Source organism: Solea senegalensis, linkage group LG10 (assembly GCF_019176455.1).
Source record: "Solea senegalensis isolate Sse05_10M linkage group LG10, IFAPA_SoseM_1, whole genome shotgun sequence".
Lineage (NCBI taxonomy): Eukaryota > Metazoa > Chordata > Actinopteri > Pleuronectiformes > Soleidae > Solea > Solea senegalensis.
The window spans coordinates 10,612,941-10,638,804 of record NC_058030.1 but is presented as its reverse complement, the minus strand read 5'-3'; positions in this window follow the sequence as shown (position 1 = coordinate 10,638,804).

The following is a 25,864-nucleotide window of genomic DNA, read 5'->3' as shown; positions in this document are numbered from 1 at the left end:
TTGCGCTATTGCAGGAAGACCACAAATTCAACTAAATGTTATCTTAAATATGTTTTATACTGTTAAAACTTCAAATTTAACACTCAAAACCTGGTGTTTGTGTACAACTACAGTGTTTTTGCTAAATAAAACAGTAAATTGTAAATAACTGCCAGAAATTCGTTAAGAATGTACTGTATTTGCTGCTTTATCTTGAATTTTAGTATATGTTGCTTTGTATGTCACTGACTCCCTGTACCTTCCTACAGAAAAAAGAATCATCAGTTTTACATAACTGCATGCAGGAGTTGTTGCTCCAAATATGTTATTTTGTGACTTCAGCGTTTTGAACTGTGACACAAACATAACCACATGAGGCAGCAGTAGAACAGCGAGTGAAACATGCTGAAAATCTCTCTGGACTTTGATGTGGGAGAGTGAATGTTTACAAACACACGTTTTCTCAAGAAATCCTAGACTCGATCCAGTGTGGAATTTATTCAACAAACCTTTGCTTGTGTGGCTAAAATCCTTTTTTTTGTGTACGTGTGTCTTAGTTGACAGCCACGTTTTCTGTAAGAGTGCATGTTTGTGTCAGGCTGGTTCTTGAGGATAGCTCCATGCTCCACAAAGTCTATGCTGACAATGTGTCAATACCTTATACTACACTTTCTCCATCCTTTTATTCAGAGTAAAACCAGCCAGACTACCTTGTCTTTGGTACAAACAGAAGTGGAAAGAGTACTGAATCATTCTACTCAAGTAAATGTACCACTACTGTATTTTGATAACAATTTACTTAACTACAAGCAACATTACTGGTCTAAAAATGTACTGAAGCTCAAGTAAAAAAGTAACTTGTTTAAAAGTTAATTTTTCATAAGGTTCTTTCTTTGTCGTGCAAAAAGGACAAGGGAACACAAATTTCACATGAATTGTTTTTCCTGTCCTCATCACTCACCTGTCTTCATTGTTCACCTGTCCTCATCATTCACCTGTCCTCATCGTTCACCTGGCCTCATTGTTCACCTGCCCTCATCATTCACATGTCCTCATCACTCACCTGTCCTCATCGTTCACCTGTCCTCATCACTCACATGTCCTCAATCGTTCACCTGTCCTCATCACTCACCTGTCCTCATCACTTACCTATCCTCATCATTCACCTGTCCTCATCTCAACGTTCTCCTGTCCTCATTGTTCACCTGTCAAAAAAACATATTCAAGTTGTTTTCTTAAAAAAAAAAAAAAAAACTTTATAAAGTACAAGTACACAGAAATCTACTCAGTTACAATCACGCACGTAAATGTAATTCATTACTTTCCACCTCTGGGTATAAAGCAATTGTAATGCAAACTGTTGACACTAAAGGTCTATGGATTTTTCAGGAATGTTGAATATTGATACAAACAAAGAGATAAAATGTATTGTGAGTGCGGCGTCTCGCTCAATTTGGCCTGCAGGTCTCACAGTGAGAATATGGGACACACAGGGATATAATATAAGAATACATTACACACACTGACATCCAATAATATAAAAGGAAACTTAATCCCGCGGTAATGAGATTCTTGCAGCAACAGTGTTCATCTGAATGTCACTTCAGTGTATTACCGAATAGGAATCCACTGAAGGTTATTGAATGCTGGACAGAATTGTCACTCTTCAGGATGGTTTACTCATCACGCCATTGTGCAACATCTCACAAGGTTGATCCCAACAGACCATTCAGTGCCGTTGTCAGGGAGACCTGAGTGTCTCCCTTTGTACCCGGCATTAACATTCATCTCTTATCTTGGATTGTGTCTGGATATGATTTATCTTGATCACCTTTGGATCTGACATTAAAATCTGGCTCTGGTGTTCCCTTTCAAATCAGATCAGGCATTTTCCTTGACGACAGGCATTTCTGTTCTGTTTTCTTCTATCTCAATATTTTGTGTTTATATGTTTAATATTTCCACTATCACCATACAAATATTTGCTGAGATAACAGACTTTTCTTAGGTTTATATAGGGAATAAAGGCAGCGGAGACAGCAAATTTAATCAAAAAATATTAATAGTTCTTTGGAATTCAAGACGAAAAAAGGATAACAACAAGGATTCCATTTTGATAAAATGCCTTTAGGATACTAATCCAACCTTTTTCACCTCCCAGTTTTATATGCAACGTGCAGACAGTGTTGTGAAAGTTAATTTCTTCTTCATTTTACGTTGTTACAGCTTCAGGGATAAAGAAAAAAACAGTCCCTTTTAGAGGACAAGAAAGAGCAGCTGCTGCTGTGTGACACAAGATGGAGAAGTGAATTCTGTTTCATATAATGACAGGTATAAGAATGCATGTGTGTCTATTTTCCATCTATGTTCTGTCTTTATTTCTTTCAGAGGAGAGAGAGAGAGAAAGGTGGTGGTGGTGGTGGTGGATGATGCTGGAAAAGCAAATGGAAAAGAAGAGATTCTAGACTTAACATTTTGTTTAATGCTATGCTGGAAATCCCTTATCACCAGCGTGGAGTGTGCACATGACCTGGCATTAGACACAGACTGATATTCAACCAGGTAATTTAAATAGACATTCATTTAGTTGAAGCATTCAACTGTGACTCCTGCGTGGGAATTCAATATATATAAAAGCTCACAGGCATTAACTTTAACAACCATCTGCAGAGGGCGACTGACTGTTGTTGATGGGTTAGATGTGGCTACACACACACACACACACACACACACACATATAGTATGTGTGTATCGCAGACCTGAAGAAACAGAGGGGTAAAGGAAAAAGTGATCTAACGATACGATTCAGTATATGCAAGACGCTCTGGGCTCCATGCTCTTCCTCGGGCAGTGTTCTGTTTGCCTGCTGCATGGGATTATTTTCAGAAACAGTTGAGAGGTATGAATTATACTGCAGATGTTTTGTTGTTGTTGAATAACAATAAGACCATCTTCGTGCATTTGATATGTTCGTGGGAAACCGTGTACACTGTGGTACGAGATTTTCATTGGGACGTTGTTGAACGAGCACAGGCTCTCATTTATTTTCTGTCCTGGAGCTGTCCAAGGTCCTGATCCTGGAGCTCTCTAGGGCATAATCTGTGGTTTGTCCTGCCAGGGTATACTACTGCTTGTGGGGACTGAGGGAGAGATGGGTTTTCTGGAAGTATTCAAACAAAAAAATTTAACCCCAACTGAACTGCAGCTGAGAGGGGTGGCATAAATCTGTGCTGAAGTGAAATTTGCAGGCGAAATCTGGCAGTTGACCAAATGCAAACTGCCCTAAGAAGAAAAAGATGTGTGCTATGATGCTGTTAGTCATTATTTGTATGTATTTTTTTTTTAGTTTTTTTTTTACAACATGTTCAGCTTTTGTAGGTTGCTTATTTTCTATCCCAGGGGTGTCAAACGTATGGCCTGCGGGCCAGAACCAGCCCACCAGAAGGTGCAATCCGGCCCGCAAGATGAGGTTGTGTAAACCACGGTTGCAAGAAAGCTGCGGCCCCTTTAAGAGCCGGGCAATTGTACGTGCAGGAAGAGAGAGAGAGAGAGCGAGCAGCGTTGTGTATGCATGTGAAGTACGGGCAGAGTTAGCATTAGTCACTATGAAGTGGGGTAAATAATGTGTTGTGTTCCAAGCCTGTTGAGAGAAATAAACACTCAGACTCTTGCAGATCACCCGAGTGTTCGCCTGTTCATCCCCTGTCTATCTGTAGAAGTAAGGGTGTTAAAGTGGATCAGCCACAGCTCCAGCCCTGTAGGTAGTAATAGCTCCCCTGCACTTCCCCGACCACTATCCAGAACCAGTTAACACTACAATTATGTAGAACAGTAATTCCTAATTTGTCCCCTGGGGTCACATTTTTATTAGCTCTCACCTTAGATTCAGGAGTACTGCATAGATGTGCAGTAAAATCATTTCTAGATCTTGACATGTTCTAATTACGTGTGAAATACTAGAATTTTTAGTCCCAGATGTGACCTGTGACTAAATGTTTTGTACCTTTGTAGATCCACCGTGAAAAGATTCATTAAATGTAAAACAAAGGGAAAACATTGTAGTTCTTGTTGTTTATAGGTTATTATGCTATTATTTTACCCATCCAGCTCACTTGAGGGACTGCTCTTGTTTTTAATCAGTTGTTAGTTGCCACACAACATGACACTGAATAGGTGGCTGGGACACGGCGCAGCAGAGATTTAGGTTCAAGACCATTTTGGACAGAAAAGAGCAGGTTTTTGGGAGCAGTAAATAAAATGGGATCCCAACAAGCATCCAAACTTTCCCCCCGGTGTGTGTGTGAATATGCTTGTCGCTGCGGTGGGCTCTGTTTGAAACTGTGCAGCAGAGGTCACATGGTCAGTCACAGCCTTCTTTCTTTAGTCTTCCTTCGTTTTGTCTGGTCATCCATTTGTGCTCACACCTGCTGAGCACAACTGGAGGACTGACATTGTGCCTCACCTCAAAGCCAGTGTTGTTACAAAAGATTTTCAGCCGACCTGCTCACCTCCGCCTGTTGACAGGCACTTTGACGTAAAGTGCACTTTAACAGGATTTCCCTCCAGTCGCTCTTTCGATATTAGCTGTTAGAATTCTGCTGAGATTGCGGCGTCTGTTAAGTCAGACAGCAGTTGTCCGTGTCAGAAACTGCTCTTGTGTTTTTAAGACCACCCTACGATCAGACTGAAGTGGATGGGATAATGAGCCGTAAACAGATGGGAGTGTGATGTTTCCAGGCTGTGAGGTGACGTCGCCGCGCTGAGAAGTTAAGGACCTTGAGGGTTGTTTTTGATATGAGTCAAAGAAAAGGTATTTATGTCTCGTAATGAGTAAAACAAGTGTGGGACGCTGGACTTGTGGGTTACAGTGAAATTATCGTAACAGATTCATTTTGTAATAAATAGCAATTTGAGCATATGTGCCATTAATTAGTCAAAGCCCACCTGTTCCGACTGGCCTCCCCCTCGACTGTCCCTCACCACATTATTTATAAATAATCTCTGTTTTTAATCTGTTTTAATCTTTTGTATATATCTTGTTGAATCGAGGGTTTTACTGCTGATTACTGATGTACAGTGACCTTGAGAGCTCTGAAAGGCGCCTCTAAATAAAGTGTATTATTATTATATGAAAAAAACTAAATATTGAGTGTGCATACCTCACTCACTCACTCACTCACTCACTCACCGCTCCAGGGACCTTTGGCACTCACATTTAGAGTCGAGTGAGATTCCCGGTGAAGTGGAAGTGGAAGACTAATACACAAATAAAATCTGGAGTATGAAAGTGTAAGTTGAAGATGAGCTTGACTCACGCAGCAGAAGGAGACCCACAGCCTGTCGTAGGAAGAGTTTCGTCTGGTGCACGTGTGTCACTCTTTTCTATTATTAGTGCCAAGGTTTTCTGGGCAGGAAATCATTCACTCACAGCACTAGTTAAACTGACATAAAACATCACCTGCATTCGCTGGACGGCTTTGATTACGATATGCCATAAGATAATATACATTTTGTAAAAGAGTCCCCTTTAAGCTCAAGTGATATTGTGTCATTTCCATGCTGATTTAGTTTAGTGATTGATTTGTTGTTGTTGACCTCACCATGTAAACATGTTAAACCTCTTATATCCTCTTTCTCATGTTATAAATCTGGTCAATATCATGACAATCCATGTTGTTTTAAATATCACAGTATGTTCATGTAGTTTATTAAAACTTGCCCTATATTTTAAGTAAAATGTTCATCTCCAGAGATGTGAGCATCTTTGAATCTATTATTTAGCTGTGTGGCATGTCCAGGTCACTGTGGCTTTCCATTCAAGAGCACCCAAATTAAAAATGTATCACCAGTGAAAACAAGAAAACCTTTGAATCTTCCCTTCAGTACCTTAACTCACCAGTTTCACGTTGTGTGCAGTGAAAAAATGTGCATCCAGATGCGGCTGACTGAAGCTATTTACAGTATATTTAATACCACCAGCTGGAGATTAATGTGATGACTGCATTTTTGGCACATGCGCTGCGTGAAATCTGATGCAGTGACGATGGCACGTGTCAGTGTTTTTGCCTCTGTGTTTTCATTTAAATCCTGATGTAAACTTTGTCATTTACATAAACAATGTTACCACATTTATTCACGTGTCTTAACCAAGAATAGAAATGGGAACAGTTGCCTGCCTAAGGCGGCTGGGAAAATTAAATTAAATTAAATTAAATTAAATTAAATTAAATTAAATTAAATTAAATTAAATTAAATTAAATTAAATTAAATTAAAGTAGGAGAGGTGCATCTAAAAGGTTAGATGAAATAATAGTTTCCCTTTGATCTTAGGGGATGTGTTGTTATTTTTATTTAAGAAAGCATTCATGCATCACATGAAAAACCAAAATAAAATAAATATGTACTCTTGCACTTGGAACATAAAATGCCTGAACAGGGCAGTGTTGAATTTGTTTGCAGGCCAAGCCGAGCTCTGAGAGCATGCGAGTCACAGACCATTAATGCTTATCCTATACTGCACTTCTGGTGGAACTCAACCTAAAGGTCTGTTCACATTTTTATACATTCTGTGTTTCATATTAAAATACCCCGGGTAGTGTTTATTACCTTATTACTTCAATATAATAAAATAAAGTCTCACGCGAGACACTTCTCATACCCAGCAACTGTTGTCTGGAGTGTCCACTCGGTGTTGGTGAAGTGCTTTATATCTGTACATATCGACCTCCCCAGGAGGAATGTTCCTGTCACCCCGGCTGCATGTCACTCCAAGTCAATTAAAAGTGGACTCGAAGGCTGCGGTCCAAAGAGACCAGAGACAGGAGTGACAGCTGGACAAAGAGGGCGAATGGAGAGAGGAAAGGAGAGGTGGATGAGAGAAAGGAATTAAAACAAAGAATCACAAGATTCGAGGAAGAATGATGAGGAGATGACAGAGAGACGAGGGAGAGGAGTGAGTTTTGGACAGAGAGGACGATGTGCGAGATGGGAGGCAGCGGGTGTGAATTCATGGAGAGTTTAGAGAGACTCTGTTCTCGGTTTGAACACACACTGATGTCTCAGTCTGTGCCATCAGAGAGGTCTTTCTCTGCTGGAGTGAAAACCAGCCAGCTGCTGGGACGGAGGAGGCGGGACAGGATGGAGGGAGTTGATGAAGGGAAGAACGGAGGGATCTGAAATGGACACTGGAGGCAGAGCTGGCACTAATTCTTTCCTGGCCCGCTCTTTGCCCCCTCTCTCCCCCTTCTCTCTCCCACTGCTTCTCCCTCTGTGTACCTCGGTAATGAACGATGCCCGGATCCAAAACACAGTTCCGTGTTTGTGGGACTCAGCCGGACAGATCACTGTGGGAAGGAGTAAAAAAATGCAGTGGAGTTGCCAAATCCTCATGCGGAGTTGTCTCACCAGCTGTCATTTTTTTTCCTCTTTCTCCATGTACAAATCTTTAAATGTGAATGTTTTGGCAAAATGTATCTGAATGTGTCTGAAACCATTTTTTTTTCTTTGAATGAGTTGTTCAAAATGTGGGCTTCACTCGATTCAATATAATTGGAATGATCAAAGTCGTGTCCAACGTGCTGCAACGTGAATGGATTAGAAGTTGCATTTAAATTCTTTTTTTTTTCCCTTCACAGTAGGAAAAGCATAGGTTTAAATAATCCAATTAATGATGGCTGAGTTCCATTTAGCTTCTGTAGTTTCAGGTTGCATTTTGCTCACTGTTACACTCTCCTGACATGGACATTGATGTTTAGCAGTTAGGTTTAATTGAAATTCATTTAATTAATGGATTATTGAAGGTTAATCTAGTGTCACGTTACTGACTGAAATTTAACAAGTTCAAATTTAACGAATTAAAACTGTACTTACAGATGAGGTCACACGGTGCTCCACCAGCACCGCTCTCAACACTCTGTGTTTCTCAATATAGACCTGCTTTGTTTTCATGTCGCCCTGCAACAATTGTACGCTGGTGATTCAAAGTATGTCAAGAGGCAACAGCGAAATCGTAATCTTCTGCTCAAAAAAAACCCCCAGGTCTGCTTTTGATGCTTCACAGATGGATCATTTCTGTTCACGCAGCCTAAACAAAGGTAGAACAATAGACTAAAAACAACAACACACCCAATCAATCCAATCCAATCCATTTCATTTCAATAAAACAATCAATAAAATTTCCCCAAAACTGAAATAACGTAAAGCGACACAATATAGGATTTCAACCTTCAAAAAATGTCTCCAAGATTATTTGAATGGTTCAACAGGGTGAATGTCAGGGTGAATGCTACAGAGCCCTGATGCAACGCAGGGGTCCGAACCCTGTGCTGATATCACATTTTCGCCAGACCTGACCTCCATGCAAAGTTTCAAGAGTTTTTAGGCATGTTAACTCCCTCAAAAATGACAGCAATGACACGGAATTAAATTAATAATCTGAAGGATAATAATAGGTTTCCACATGAATTCATGCCAGGAGCAATTTTCCTTTAATTTCTTAATCACAATGTGTAAAACCTTTCCCCGTTAATGTATCACTAATCATTTATTTAAGATTTGTCCATGAATAATAAGACATTAATAAGAACAACGTCGTCGCTATTGGCTTACAGAAGTCATTAGTTCATCGTCGTGACTTCACTTGGAGCCACATAAGCCATGTGGTCAGCAGCTGTCAGTGCTAATTAGTTATTAATGATGGATCCACTATAATTATTTCATGAAGGCTCTGTAGATTTGTAACAAACTCTGGATATTTTAATGCTTTAAAACATTAGATTTAGACTTAAGGTCGTTCTGTGCACACTGGGGAGCAAGTTGGCGCCATGGCTGTGACTCTTTCACCATTTTTGCCAAGGGAGGTTCTGCACCATGTGGTTCTTGGCCCTCCTCATCTCCAGCCTCTCTACTAGCTATTAATTGGAGCACCATGCAAGTCTTGAGTAACAGGACATAACTTGTCTTTGATGGCACAGTACAAAATACAGTATATTAACACTTTATTGAGATATTAATAAGAATCACTGGCTCATTCGAAAGACAGTCGCTGTCAAGCCATTACATCTGCAGCTGTAAGTCGTTAATAGATTTTATCAACATAACTTATTTTGTAGACCAATTATGAGTCAAAATCATCTAATCATCCAGGAAGGCAACTCTTAAATGTTATGAAAGGATAATGACTTTTCCCACTTAGTTTAGTAAGTGGCAGATCTGCAATTAGAGGTGTTTGTCACCTACATGCTCTTCCACTGCATAATCCATCAAGGCCACAGTTGTAAATGTTAATATGTAAATGAATGGAATTTGTTGGTTGGAAAGGTCTCTCCCTGATAAATTAATGATTTGACTCTAACACAAGGAGTAGATTTGCTGGAGGAGGATTTACTACATCATCCAGAACCTTACTCAACACATTTAACTAAGATGTTAGGTATTATTATATTACTCTCTCCATCTCTAAGTAACAAACATATGACCATCCTTGAAAAACAGTGATGAATTGATGCAGCGCTTTCAAAAGAACATTGTTGTGCTGATTTTCAACCACCTACTGAGCTGGAAATGTCAAGAATGAACAACCGGAGAATGATGCATAAATCCTGAGCAGCATTACCATGTCAGTCTTGACAAAATGCAGATCAACACATGACCTTGTTGTCATTGTGCTGAGCAATAATGAATACTGCAGAACAGCTGTGGCTGAACCTTATGAGACATTGTGTTTACGTGTGCCGCGCACACATATCTCACAGAAGCAAACACGCGTCGGAGCATGTTGGCGGCCATAAAGCGCTGTGGGAACGTGTCTGTATATCCCCAACAAAAACAGACTATTACTAGGCAAGATGCTGTCTCTGAGGATTGTGTTGTGTATGAGCATATGACACTGTGTGTGTGTGTGTGTGTGTGTGTGTGTGTGGTTGGTGACAGAGCAGCAGTCCCTGGAGGAAGACAGACACCAATAGCCATCACTGCAGAGGAATCCTGGGGGACAGCAAAACTTTCACTGGCACCGTCCAAGCCAACATCTCTCTCTCTGACAATCTGTCACACACACACACACACACACACACACACACCACTCATAACTACCTTCTCGTCTCCGTCTCTCTCTCTCTCACCCAAGGAAAAACTTGCAGTAGTCTTTCTGCAACTTACTCACTCATTTCCAATTACCAGGCAGGTGACTGCCGTTCCAAGACAATAGTTCGCCAAACTTGATTACTTGTTCCCATGGAGCCAGTGGGACGACAGATGAAGCCGGAGCGAGCGCGTCCGCTCATGTTGCTCAGAGACTGCTGCATTTATCGAGTGTGTGTGTGTGTGTGGAAAGGAATTTTTAATAATATGGAATTACAGTCATTCTGTGATATTCTTGGTTGATGGCAATGTTGCCGAAATAGTTTTTCCACCTACTATCTTGTGAAAATGTGTTGCAATAGCAAATGTTTGCTTGCATTTTCTCTGCAGAAGCGTCTTTATTCTTACACTGTGTCTGTGACACTTTCAATTTCAGGCAGGTTATACTATAAAAATATCACCACTTTGAACCCGCTGTGCCGCCAGAACATTTTAAGCATCACAACAGTGTATATATATCGGGAAAATACACTATACCCACTCTCACTCACACATCTTCTACAGCTTTGTCGTCAACACGAGGGTCACGGAGGGGGCAAATCATAGCTGACATAGGGCGAAAGGCAGGGAACACAGGTCACCAGTCCATTGCAGGGTCACATAGAGACAAACAACCATCTACTCTCACACTCACGGTCAATTTAGAGTGTCCAGTTTGCCAAATCTCCATGTTTTTGGACCGAGGGAGGAAACCAGAGAACATGCAAACTCCACGCAGAATGGCCCTTGTTCTACACTTAACCCAAATTGCAAATGTTTAGTACATGCATAGATCATATGTAAATCAGTGTCTGTCGTCGTGTTCTCATGGCAGCCCTCTCAGCTCTGAGATGGATTGCGTCCCTCATGAAAAAAAAAAATCACACAGATCTACACTCTCTTGCATAAACCTGCGTGAGCTCGCATACCTTCTTCATCTGTGCCAACACTGTGTCCACACTCATTCTCACCTCAGCGAGATCAGACTGTATTTCATGACCTGAAGCACTTATAGAGAGAGAGAAAGAAAGAAAGAAGTAGCTTTTAGGTAGAAACAATTTGCGGCAACAGCTTTGGCCGTAGGGAGACGAGGGGGAACAACATGAGAGGGCGATTCAGTGGGTGGAGACACACACACACACACACACACACACATGCACGAAAGGTAAATGTTGTCATTTGACAACAGTAATATCAGCCAACAGCTGAGATTTGGACAGGAGCAGGAGAAAACAAACAAACAAACCAAAAAACAAACACCATCTGTGTCTCTTCGTGAAACTAATATTCCCAATGATGAGGACACCAAAGAACCTTAGTTATGACCATGAAACACTGACTGTAAATTATTATGATAAAGGTATGTGTTGCCGTCGGACGCAGACCTGCTGCTTCATTAATATTGATGCCAGGTATTCCGCACAGATTCACTGAGAGCTGGAGCTCAAGGATATTCGGCTTTTACCTCAGCAGTCATGTCAGCTGCATCTCTTGTGCATGTCTAAGCGCGTGCGCACACACACATGCACACAAACAACAGCACAACAACCCTTATCTTTGAAATACTGCACAAATCCCATAATTACAATGCTCATCACAGTTTCCCTGTTAATCATATGAATTATAATTGCTTCATGAATATTTTCACAGGAGCTGGAGCCCATTTTGACATAAGGTGATGGCTGCCTCTATATTTCCAAGCCAATTGACCTGATCCTACACCCCCCCCACCCCCCCCAACACACACATGTACGGGCACATGTGCATGTAAACACGTCTGTAAGCCCATGTGCGGTTGGATACTGACAAACTGTACATGTGCTATGTACATTTTGTCAACACTCATTTTAATCCCATGTGACAGAAGTGTGTCACTCAAGTGCGTTGTATTATGAGGTACACATGACCGATCTCTCACATCGCTTTGTGTTTCATGTTCATCTCTGACACTTATGACGGCATTTTATCACCGAATTATAATATTAAGCAGCATCTGTCATCATCAACACAACATTACAATACATATACTAGTATATACCAGACGTGGAAAGTAATGAATTACATGTACTCAGGTTCCTGTAATTGAGTAGGTTTTTTGTGTCCTTTCGAAATGTTACTTAGTATGTTTATAAGTATGTTTGTTTTGAAGTGTACAGGACAGGTGAATGATGAAGACAGGTGAATGATGAGGACAGGTAAATGATGAGGAGAGGTGAATGTTGAATGATGAGGACAGGTGAACGATGAGGACAGGTGAGTGATGAGGACAGGTAAATGATGAGGAGAAGTGAATGTTGAATTATGAGGACAGGTGAGTGATGAGGGCAGATGAGTGATGAGGACAGGTAAATGATGAGGAGAAGTGAATGTTGAATGATGAGGACAGGTGAGTGATGAGGACAGGTGAATGTTGAATGATTCATATGTGAACGATGAGGACAGGTGAGTGATGAGGACAGTTGAGTGATGAGGACAGGTAAATGATGAGGAGAAGTGAATGTTGAATGATGAGGACAGGTGAGTGATGAGGACAGGTGAATGTTGAATGATGAGTACATGAACGATGAGAACAGGTGAATGATGAGGACAGGTGAGTTAATGAGGACAGGTGAATGTTGAATGATGAGTACATGTGAACGATGAGGACAGGTGAATGATGAGGACCGTGAATAATGAGAACAGGTGAATGGTGAATGATGAGGACAGGTGAACGATGAGGACAGCTGAGTGATGAGGACAGGTGAGGGATGAGGAGGTAAGTGATGAGGACCGGTGAATAATGAGGACAGGTGAATGGTGAATGATGAGGACAGGTGAATGAATGATGAGGACTAAGTAACTGTTAGTATTAGTATGGTATATTTTAAACAAGCTACTTTTTTTTTTACTTTAACATTAGTATGGATATCTCAGTACTCTTTCCACCTCTGGTATACACACACGCATGCAGTATATACATACAACAAATACTGTAGTAGAATGTGTAATACTAATATCCTTGCAGTCACTAAAAGCCATAAGGCTCACAACCTGACATCTGCTCTCAGTAGCTTTTACACCTCAGCATGTGTGAAGCAGTGGTGAGCTCAGTGTGCGAGGGTACAAAGCAATCAATGCTGAACCCACATGGAACACATCAGCAAACCAGTTACCAATACAAACTCATGCAAATGAATTCAAGAAGTCGACTCCTTACATACGTACACAGCCGCTTATGTCAAAACTTCACTGTTTCTTGTACAAATGTTGTACTTCATAGTTAAAGCAACAGTATGACACGAAACTGAATGTTAATTGTTCCATGACATTACATTTATATGAAAAAGAGAAACAAAAAACTGAGTAGATACATTTAAGAAAAGACAAAATTGCAGCCGGATAAGTGCCCAGTAATAATGACACATCACTGATATTCTTCAGGCTAAAATTACACCATTGTTCCAACAAATGACATTACTCATCATCCAGTAATAATCCCAGAGGGTCACCATACTCTCTCATAGGAACACCATCTCTACCGCGTCATCCAACTTACTTCAGAACTTTCCTCTTTCTCTTCCACTCTCCTCTTTCTACTTTCCCCTTTGTTATAATGACATTATCAAGATGCAGAGTTCTATTAAGAAGCTTTCTGCTCATATAATCTATATTTTGGTATTCCGCGGGAATATTGAATTTGTTTGGCCGCAGGGCGGAAAATGGGTTGTCAAAAATGGTTACAGTCACAAGGCGTGTGGCAGAGATTCTCAGTGATCAGATATCTCAGCAGCCATTTTCATGATGGCACTTTAGATGTGAGGCCACAAACGGGTCCCTTCACCACCTCACTGCATGAGATCTTGGCCTCATCTGCCTCTGATCGCCAGATTGTTCCACCTCACCATGCGCCACCACACCGTCTGCCTGCTGCCGAAAACATCTTTCTCTCCCATTTCTCACATTCCAACTGCAAACCATCAGTGTTCTGTTTCTGAATCCCATTTATCTGTGATCGCAATTGCTTGTAATACAGTATATTCCATACACATGCGCAGCATTTATTAGTAGGACCTATTGTCACAGCAAATCCATCTGTAGAGGCCATTGTTTAAACTTCTCCCTTCCTCTGTCGTCTCAGTTGTTCTCGAGCTGCTCAGACTGGTCTCAGTTGCGTCTTTCTATCAGCTCATTCGACGAGTCTTGCATAATCTGTCACCAGGAATCTTTCACATTGTTATTTCCTTAGCAAGAGCAGTGGCTCTCTCTCTCCCTCTCTCTCTCTCTCTGTCTCTTGGTGTGGTGCAAGTAAATAAATAAATAATAAAACGCACTCTCTCCCTAGAGCAGTTAGTAATTCACATTGAAGAAGCTAGAGGGAGCTGTGGGTGTTTGACATCCAGACCCACTCTTCTCTCTTTTCAACAACATTAAAACATCGACACTCTCTCTCTCACTCTCTCTCTCACACACACACACACACACGCGCACATATCAACATGCACAGGTGACTTATTAATATCTCATGAGTAGCTCACAGATCGGAATCTGCCCATCTCGCTCTGACATACAAAATGCAGCGTCTGGTGTCAGCGTTTGGGACACAGAACAGAACTAATAGGAAGCTTTTAAGTGCACCCTTCAAGCCAATGGAAGGAGACATCATACCCACAACGTCACTGGGCTGCTCACTTAGGAGTGCACGTATTGAGGTTATACGCATGAAGCAACCTTGCCTGAGGTAGTGATGAAAAACCCTCAGTGGTCCCCTCACTGAGGGCGAAGACAGTTTGGCTTAATTCAAAAGAGCCATTCTGGTTTCATGCTCGTACCAAATCTCAGTCTTTAGATAATTCATTTCAAAGGAGAATACATTACTATTGCATTATACAATGATTGCAAGCATATGTATCACAGAGAAACTAGGAGTCTTGACCACTGAAGCAGCGTGACAGATGGAAAACAGTCAATTTATTCAGATTCATTAGTTTCTTTGTTATCCCTTGAGGTTGGTTGCAGTGAGGTACTGAAATGCAAATGTAGATAATGCAGTTATTTAATTCCACACTGAAAATGATACATGTACACGTCCCCCAAATCCAGGCCATGGCTATTGCGAATATACCAAATGGCATGAACCAATAAGCAAGGAGTCACCCTCCAAGGGAGTAACATACAGGATTCCGATAAAAATAAAGGACATACTGAATGGTTACAATCTGTCACCATTGTCCCGATGACACAACGCCTACTCACCAACTGTCACGGCTGATTGAAACCACAGAATGTTCCTGGTAATCTCATTTCCAAGAATTAAAAAAAAAGAAGAGAAGACTGATTTAAGCTCCACCTTCCCCTTGGAAGATTACCCACTTTTTGTATGTTTAGGTACCTGCAAACAACCACCTCACATGTCTACAGTATTTTGCCTTCCACTGTAACCAACACAGTGAGCTTTAACCACCTTTTCATTTGCAGATAACTGGACATAGTCATTCATTGTCTGGCGCTCTGGTCAAAGTAGGATTAGACAATTTAAAAAAGGTTTAACTTTCAAAAACTCTTTGAGACCAGTTGAATAATTCAAAAATACATATTCATAAAAGTAATAAGGAATAGATACATGGATGGGTCCATGGATTTGGTGTTATATGTAAAATGTCACGGTTAAGATCTGCTCCTTGATTGTGCTGCTTAAGTAACACCATGTGATCAACACCAACTCAGTTATCTCCTGGCACATTTGACACCTTCACGTCTCACATAGAAAAGTTATACTTCTTGAGACTTCCTGTCACATCTGCCAGGAAAACTGCCACTAGCACACAGTCATTAGAGGCATTACATGCACAGTAAAAAAAGTAAAAGCCAAAAGAAGACGTCATTTCTAATTGGTCATATATTTTTCTGTCAATTTGTTTTTTGTTTCAATTTCTATTCTTCTATTCAGCACGTTTGCTACTGTGTCAACGTGAATTTCCCAATGGGGAATCAAAAAAACATACATCGTATTTCTTAATTACATAACAATGTTTTTCATGTATATACACATTATATTTCAAAAGGTTTACTTTTTAAAACAATGAGACAGTTGTAGCATAGCATAGTATTATTCTTCTGCGGTAAACATACCTTGCAACATACCTGACTACAAATGTAAATCCACTCAATGGGATTTCCACAAGCATAGCAGGTGAGGGCATTGAATTCTCTTATGTCCCCAACCATGACAACTCCAAAGGCTTTGGTGCTGAGGTTCCAGACATCCAGTTCAATTCAAGGAGGATCCAATCGCTTTTGCCAGTGGATTACTGACCCCCACTACACAGTGCATGCAGTATTTAAGCATGTGGATTTTTCTGGAACTATACCACGGATAATACTTGATGCAAATCAATAATTTCATCAAACGTGTTAGAAAAAAACCTCATACTTTACAGAGTTTGTTATGCATAAATAGGAGACTGCTGTTTAAACTTTTGTGGTCACAGAGAGTGCATGGTGCATGGTGCAGAGAAGATTCTTCACCGCACTTTGATTGTTCAGTGGTGCTCATCTCAGAAATTTCTACACTCTAAGCAGATAGAGAACAACATAATATGTGTGTGTGTGCTGCACCACCAAAGGATGACTATACTTACTGTTGTTTTGGCTGAAAGGGCCTGAGGCAGCTTACTATTGATGTACCATCAGAGAGCAGGCCACAGTTAGAGCAAGGAGAGCTATTTGTTTCATCTGTCCTCACAGCTCGCAGCCATTTATCACACAGAAAAGCCCGAGCAACTATCAATGCGCCTTCAATAACACAGAGGACTACATTGCCACAACATCCGTGTAGGTGTGCCAACTGTTCAATGGAAACACAGCACTCTACGGCAGCTTTACACACATGTGCAGGCACAGACACACTTTCCTCTTCAAAGGCCAATCACCTTGGCGTTGACCTCTCCAACTGCCCCTCCTTTCTGCAGCTCTATTTCCGTCATTCCTCAGGGTTCGTGGGTCAGAACAATTGAAACGAGCTGCAAGGCACATGTTGTGCAGCTATTTACCAGCGATGTCAAGTCACGGACTTGGGTAATAGAAAAACGTGAGCGCTGCTAACGGCCAATAATATAATGTTAGCGCTCAGCTGAGGGCTGCAAAGGCAAACTCCGAAATCCATTTCATACAGCCAAGGCTGCACACAGCACCACTGACATGCCCCAGTTGTGTTTGCTACGCCACACAATCTCATGTGTTTTCTCTTCAGCGTAACCTCGGCCTGCCCCTTCTTTCTCAGGCTCATTTCAGAGCCTTTGAGGCAACACGAGGGAGGAAATTGTTGTGGAGTAAATAAGTCACATTGCATCAGTGGTGCAGTAATGTGTTTCTAATGACTGTCTAAATGAGAAATCCTCTCATATTAAGCTAAAGTAATTAATAATTGATTAAACAAAGTGACATTGAGTGGCAAAACAATGCAAGGTGTGCTTCACTAACAAGCCTGCGATATGGATTTATGCTGATATATTCCTGTGACTGAGATACTAATAATACAGCCAGAAGGCTTCATGTTACATACAGTATGTTCTGATGCCCATGCAGGTCATTGGAAGGAAAAACATGCCTTTTTCCTGTAAACATTCTTTTACTTGTTTTACTTGAAAATTGAACAGTGACCAAGTTACTGAGATGTAAAATGAATGGTGCAGGAAGTGAATTAAATTAAAAGTGGATGAATTGTATTTGTGTTCTTGAGAAAAGGTGACCTATCTGGTTATTAAACAGCACACGCCAAGGCAAAACAGATGTAGTATGTTGAAGGGAGGACTGCTGCAATGTACGAAAGACACAATTCGACTCCACTCAGAAGAGGTTTGGTCCGACATCTCTGAATCTATAAACCTCGAGGTCAGTAGATTCCTCTGAGGATGCCAATGTTTTCCTTTGTTTGTTTGCAGTGGAGGGCTTTTGTGGCCTCTCATTCAGATCTACAGATTGATTAAACAATGTTGTCGGCTTTGATGTCACCTTTGCATGGCCTGCTTTTAACCTATTGCATTTTATGCACCGACTCACTATCATACCCTGTTCTCTGCCTGCTCCTTTATCCCTGGTCTCTGGATTGAAGCCAACAAAACTCCTTTCAAAGCCATTTGGACCCCAACATGTACACACATATTTGTTGTCCAAAAATCATTTACCTGCATTCTGCCCTTGAACCGAACAAGTACATTGTTTGTTCAATACAATATTGGCTCGACAACATTGAGGAGACGGAACACCAGCCCATTAACAATACAGATGACTTCAGGGTTTACCGTTATAAGTGTATGGTAGTCGAGGACAGATTGAAATATCATGACGCTAAATTGAAAAGAATATATGGTTTAGAGGGTTATGAAAAAAATAAATGATATGACAGTATAACAGCTGTCTGTTTTACAAGGAACCTTCATAGAGTTTGTCCTACACTCAGCTAAGGTTAAACCTCCTTGGCTCATGTTGAGTGTGTGTGGGGGGGGGGATCGAAGCAGGGAAAACTATTTTTGCTCCATGTCTCTTGAGATTATTGTGTTTTTGTTTCGTAGAAAAGCTGGGAGCAATTTTCTCTTGTTTTTTTGTTTTTTTTTAACTGAAATTGAACATAAAGAGCCCGAGATTAGAAAACAAAACACTTTGAGAGCTTAAATTATTGTTTGCCAAAACACATTCCGTGTCCACTACATTTGTGTAAGCCTTTTGAAAGATCACTGTTCACATGACAGTGGCACCACAACAACAGATTTAAATGTGTGACGATGCAGCTGATATCTTGACCAACATCGTGTCCATACATGTCGACTGCATACTGAACATCTGCCTGAGGCATGTCATGTCATCATGGTGCTGCATATGCATGACGACTGACACTGGCAGAGTGAATCACTGTCAGCTTGTGCCTTCACCGATGACAACACACACACACACACATGCTGGTTGTGCATTGTTGTGTGGAAAGTGTGGACACTCATGGACGCAATGCATTCCCTAGCCCCTTACCATCACAACTAAATTAACCTAATTATAACCCTAAACCCATGTCTTACTCCTCAAAAGGTCCAAGTGTCCTCACAAAGATAGGTTTGCTTGACAAGTGGTCCACGCAGCCTACTTAAGAGTATTGAACATGATATAGTGTCTGCCCCAGAAAGAATCACACAGCTAATTCTTATTTTTAAATATCCTGTTATAAGGCTGGGAAGACATGCAGTACGATGAAAATGCAATCAGGAATCCATCATTCTGACAAGGACCGAGGGAGTTGAATTGGGGGCCATCACATACACATATATGAAATTAATTAGAATCCAAATAAAGCCCAAAAGGGAGTTAACAAAGGGATGCTTGGATCTGATGAGAGGGAACCAGGTGTTTCCTGTTTTCTGGATTATGGGAGAGCTGACAAACATGTTGCTATTGTCAAATTTGTTGATCATGCATTGGAAATGTATGTTCAAATAGTAAAAAGAGCATGAGAACATCAGCCTAGGATGTGAAGACCGGGAGTGACAAATAATGTACGTACGAAATTGATGATGTCAGACAGGCTTTAAAATGGGTGGTTACGGGAAAACAGGGGAAGAGTTTTTTAGGATTCAGCTCAAACTCTGTCGGACACCTGCAGTGTCCGAACTGATAGTGGCTTGCAACAATAAAGTTCTCCTTGTTCATACAATCCTTGTGTCAGCAGAGTCTTTCCTAGAGCATCAACTCATCATCTGCTGTTTTAAGAAGAAATAAGCCAGATTTAAACGACAATGACAACGCTCCACCTTAACAATATCCCTACCAATCTTTTCCTGTGCTCTCTGTATGCAGCCCTATACTCTGCAATCATACCATTTTAGATATTGACAGAAGATAGATGCCAATTAAAGCAACATCCTGCTTAACACTGGATCAATTCAACTGCTAAGCATCCCAGTGAAGGAGACCTTGGTAAAAGTCACTCATCTGACTTTTCCTGAAATTTATACACATAAATACATTTCCATGAAGATATTTTATATGTGGAGGGCAGGAGTCGATGCATCTCAAGGGTGAAGATGCTGGCTTGGCAGAGGAGACACCAGAGGATGGATGCCCGTCATGGCCTAAGCTGCCTGACTCAGTTGCGTCTCATCCCAGTTCTCCCATTTTCTCACTAGGGGATGTAGATGAGAACACTGTGGTGGCAGCTGATCTGCCAGGCTGCCCCCGGCCACTTGCTGACCTTCAGGCATTGTCTTGGGAGCTCGCATATCATCATCAAAGTGGCAGGGCAGATGAACAACAAGCTGCCTCCACAACCTCCAACGACTGAAAGGCTTTTGTGTGCACGTGGCTCCTTTTAAAATGTATAGTGCTTTTGAACTTGAACCAATTCACCTGAGAAATTAAACAGTGAATTAAACTCGCAACAATGTGGACTAAGCATTCTAAGCCACACGCTTCATTGTACCAGGGATAAAAATTATTTCGACAAACACTGTATCCATGGTCAATAAACAACACATGTAAACACCAACATGACAACATGCAAAGTTTATAGTTGAGTGGGTATTTGCTGTCACTGCAATTGTGATGCATGTTATGAAAGAAAAGGATATTTATTGTAATTTTACAACCGAAATTGCACAACAAAAATACAAAATTATGGCCTCATAGTTTTGCACATTTGGGAGTAGAAGACATTATCTTGGCAGCAGATACACATGTGAATTTAGTTTAGACAAAAAAAGAAGAAGAAGATCTTACTCATTAAACTTTGATAAACTGTTGGAACATTTAATTCTTGTAACACTTGTAAATACAGTTATCCATAATACATCCAATAATGTGTTATTTTATCTAGATTTTTAATTACAGTGTCTCTCCACAGCAGTTGTGTGCACCTGATAAATCTGCAGAGTAAGCTCCTCCCACTTCCCCCCTCGGACATGATTGAAAACACCTGCTGCTGGTCAGGTAGCATTTTCTGCTTGTATTTTATTTTTGTGGTGTTTAACCTGCCAACGTTATAAAGAGTCTCTCAACCAAGGTAAGTCAATTTGTTTTGTTCTTATGTACAGCTTGCTATTATGTGAACTGCGTGTGTGTGCGTGTGTGCGTGTGCGTGTGTGCGCCTCTGCTTGTTTGTGCTTGACTTGTGTTTGCTAGCTTCTGCTACTGTCAGCTAACTCTCTGGATTAGTATTCTTGGATAATGTTTTGCTTTTGTTTTGGTGATGAGATGTCCACATATTTGCACATGCAGTGTATTTAGTTGAGTATCAGAGACTTTTAAGCTCATAATGATGGCGGATTGGGTTTGTTCAGTGTTGGTTTACTTCACACTGGGACTGTTTTGTGCTGCTCGCTATTTGTTTTGATTGATTTCTGGCTCACATTAAGATGTGTTGCAGCCTGTGTAGGGATATGTGTATACCTATACTATGTTTTTGTGGTCTTGACTAAATTGGTCGTGCAGCTCTCAGTATTTTCATGGCAAACATTTTGTGGGTAATGTGTATTGGCAATACAACTGATTTAAATCTAGCTGCTTCTGTTACTATAGTGTCTTATTGTGACATCTGAACTGAACATAGCTATATTTCATGTTACATGAAGCTCTTCTTGGTGCTTGTTGCCATTGTTTGTTCTTTGAAAATACAGCATAGTTACTTCCTTTCCTGTAATACCTCCTGCTTATTAGATTAAGCTTTGCCAGCATTTCACTCAAAGCTATTTACTCCAACTGTATTTATTGCTCTGATGTCATGCCCTTACGTTTCTGAATGCATTCATGATAATCTTGTTTGTGTAGATCACAAAATGGCTGCCGACCCTTCTTTAATCGTGTATGTCTGTGTCTGCTGCACGCTTGGTGAACTATGAATACTCATGTCTGACTGTTACATATATGTTTGTTTTTTTCCAAATATCATGTTTTTGACAGTTTCTCAGCTCTTTCTTAAGAGACAAAATAATATATGCTTGCTCCAGGGAAGTAAACATGAATGCTCAGAGCTAATGTATGGCTTCATGGAATATCTAAGTACATTTTTCACATTTATATTTTTCATGATACTTAATATTCCACCAAACAAACATACAATTTAACAGCCTAATCTCCTGCTCTTTCATCTATTGTCAAGTTTGTTTTGCTTCCACCCAGTTTTTTTGTGCTTTTCTGGTCCTGCCATCTCTGCACAGTCTGTACAATACCGATGTTTGTCTGAACTGCATTATTTTGTACCAACGTGACCTTTCTGACACTCAAGTTAAAGTAGGATGTCTGTTTCTTTGTGGGGAAATCTTCATCTGCCGTTTTTGATATCAGCCGTTATCCTTATTCTATTTTGTTGGAACTTTTACTGTGCTGTGTACTGTAGGGGATCAATGCTTTTCACCAGCAACCCATTTGCTGCTAACAAGAGTATCAAAAGTTGATGCCTCAGCTTTGTTTGTCTGTTAGTGTGCCTGGCAAAATGATTGCTGACACTGCTTTGCTTTTGAATGTCTGTTTTGTGCTTTTCTTGCTGGCTGCTAATTTCTTCTGTTGTCATCTATGTGCTGTGTGAGAAGAAATGTTTGTTTTTGAAATATATATACAGTACATATATATTTGTTTTCAGGTATTTCTCATTCAAGTGGAGGTGGTGGGTTGTCACATAGCTCAGGGGTTGTCTATTGGTGTCTTGTAGAGTATAATATTGTTTTTGGCTTTAGGGACGTAAACATGACCACTAGTGCACATCCCATTCACATAGTTATTCCTCTGTACAGCTGACTATAAGAAAGGTTGAATTTTCTTTACTCACTTCATATTGAGATAAACATTAAAATCATTTAACTCAAAGTAAGTGGTTTAATTTTCTATGATTTGCAAGTATAAGCGCATACTCTGTCAGTATGTGAACATGTACTGTATTTTTACATACTGACTAAATGTTGTTATATAAATATACGTGTATAAGTGTATATATATACATATATAGTGTGTATATATATATATGTATATATATGTATATATATATGTATGTATGTATATATATATATATATGTGTGTATATATATATATATATATATATATATATATATATATATATATATATATATATATATATATATATATATATATATATATATAAATAAATGTTCTAAAATAAATGTAATGCTTTTACTGCTACTGAATGATGTGGTGGTGAAATATTGGCTTCACAGAAAATGCAACTAGTCTTTTGTCACAAAGTGCATTGTCACATTCTTATTTTTCATCATCATGCTTCATATTCTGTTTGCCAGCTGTCTGGAAGTATTCTTCATGGCAGCTTTGAGTAATATTTATCAACCCTTTTATGATGTTAGCTGTCAGCTGCCATGTGTGTAAATGTGGGAGTCATTCTCAAACGTTTTACTCTATAGAAAGTGCCCAATTGCTGCTTTTGCTAAAGTGCATATTCATCGCTTGGTATTAAAGTTTTTGTGCTTGATGATGGGACTGACAATCCTGCTTTTATTATTACTTACGCTTTTTTGTGCTTGTTGGCTTGGTGTTCAGTTTTGCTGCAGTCATATTTGTGCATTGTGTGCAAAAGTTTTGATAATGATTTTGATATTGTCGAGGTTGTAGTTGAGCTATTTTTTCCTCTTGGTAGTTTGTATTGTTATACTTCATACTGTTGTATTGATGTTGTGTTAGTGTTGCATATCGGCTCTCTCGTTGAGCTTGCTCGCTGGAAGTCAGTGATGTATTTATAATGTATATGTATATTGGTTTCAAGGGTGTGAACATTACTGTAATCTTTCTGTATCATTGGGTTCATGGAAAATGAACATGGCTTTTTCTCCACGCACTTCATTTGGCATTTCTGCACAGTTGTCGTGGGCCTTTGATGATAGCTAACATTGCAACACAGTTGTAGTGCACATTTTCTGCTTGCTAATCTTGTATAGAAATATATTTCTGATCTTAAAGTAATTCAGATGAACCCATGGCTGGAAGTAGCTTGATAACGAGCAAGTGGCAAGTGTGTCCTCGGGCACTGTAGGGGTGACATTGAGCAGTTTCTGTCGAGCTCCAAGGCGATACAGACTTTACAACCTCAGTGAAGTGTCTGTGCAAGGGGAAAGCAGAAGAAATCCTCTTTCTCCTATTCCTTACACGGGACTCAGCTGGCAGTAGTACAAGGGTAGGATAAATGGAAGAACATCAGAGTGGAAGGATGAGATTATCCTGGTTGGGATTTGGATTGGTACTTGGAAATGCTGAAGGTGGGATATGAAGTTCTCATCAAAGCCACTGCGGGCTGGCAGAAAGCAGTCAGCAAAAATGTGAGAGAGAACCTGAGCTATTGCAAGTTCCTATAAAGAATATGGAAAAAGGCATTAATCGCTGTGCATATATGTATGTGTATGATAGTGTATGCATTGGATTTTAAACTACATTTAACTACTGTGTCACACATCAACATTCTACCAATATGTCTGTGGACATAAGAGCAATTATATATGCAAAATTAGACAGCTGGCTCCATTAGTAATTCCCATGTTGGTACATGCAATGAGAAGCACTTTAAGACACAGATTTGCGTGTGTGTATGTGTGTGTGTGTATTCATCTTCAAGAATTATATGACCAATTAAGCTGCCCTCTTAACTTTCTGAGGTCTGGGTAAGTGGAGTTCTCCAGGGTTCATTGGTACAGCAAGGGCATGTAAACCTCATACTCTGACCTCATGACATTGCTGCTTGTGCAGTGGAGATAAGCAAATGGCAAACATCATTATTAAAGCATAGGCTTCCCCAGCACTGTGATGAGTACTAACACAGAGCCCTCTGCCCCATTAGCAGCCTCTCAAAATAAAGTGTATCATTACATTATGACAACTCCAATAATATAACATAACATATCCTTTCAAATTATTGTAATTTTGAAGAAAAGAAATGCAAATACTGTTTCTGTCAGCTATTCAAATATCTAAGTTGCTTTATCAGCAAATTTACGAATAAAGTTGGGGTTTTCAAGCTTATATTATGACTTGATTTTATGTGTCATCACTTTTAAGACTCCTGATGTGCTGCACAGCAGGATGTTGTAAAATCTCTCCTATTGACTTCCTGCCTAGAGCCACCTTTTTAATGATCCATTGCATGGATGTATCCATATCCCATTTGCTTCTTTAGCCTACCCTCTGTCTAAACATAAAACAGTTTCCTTGCCTGTTGAAGTGGTAATCATTTACTTAATGTTTGGGTATCTACTTTTTGCTGTTTGTGTGTTTAATATGTAACAACTTGAAGTGGATGCTGTCTTGGTATTTTACAGAATGCATTTGAAGAAAAACGGCCTGGACTACAATATATTGTAAATTTATGTTTGACAGTTCAATAGGCCTGTAAATTTAGGTTTAGTTGTGAATAGCATTTCTCTGTGTACTGTTCATGCTCACAAACTTTTTGGAAGTATTGATTTATTCTTTGTTGAATATGTATTTGATACATTTGTGACCAAAGTCACTCACACTTGTAAGACAAGAATAGTGTAACTTTAAATGCAATAACATCTTGGCAGTGTACATGTATATAGTGTAAATTATGAAAAAGGTGAATTTTGTCACATTAGGAGAGCTCAGTGGGCAGCACCTGCAGCAGTGGCAGCAGAGTTGGTATTTGAGAAAGACAGTTCCATCATTATGTATCACAATGTTAGACTGTGGACATTTTGTACTATGGTTCCAGTCTCAGTCTTTACTCAGGAAAGGATGACTGCGCTGTGAGTGAGTACAGCTCATTTGAATTGCATGA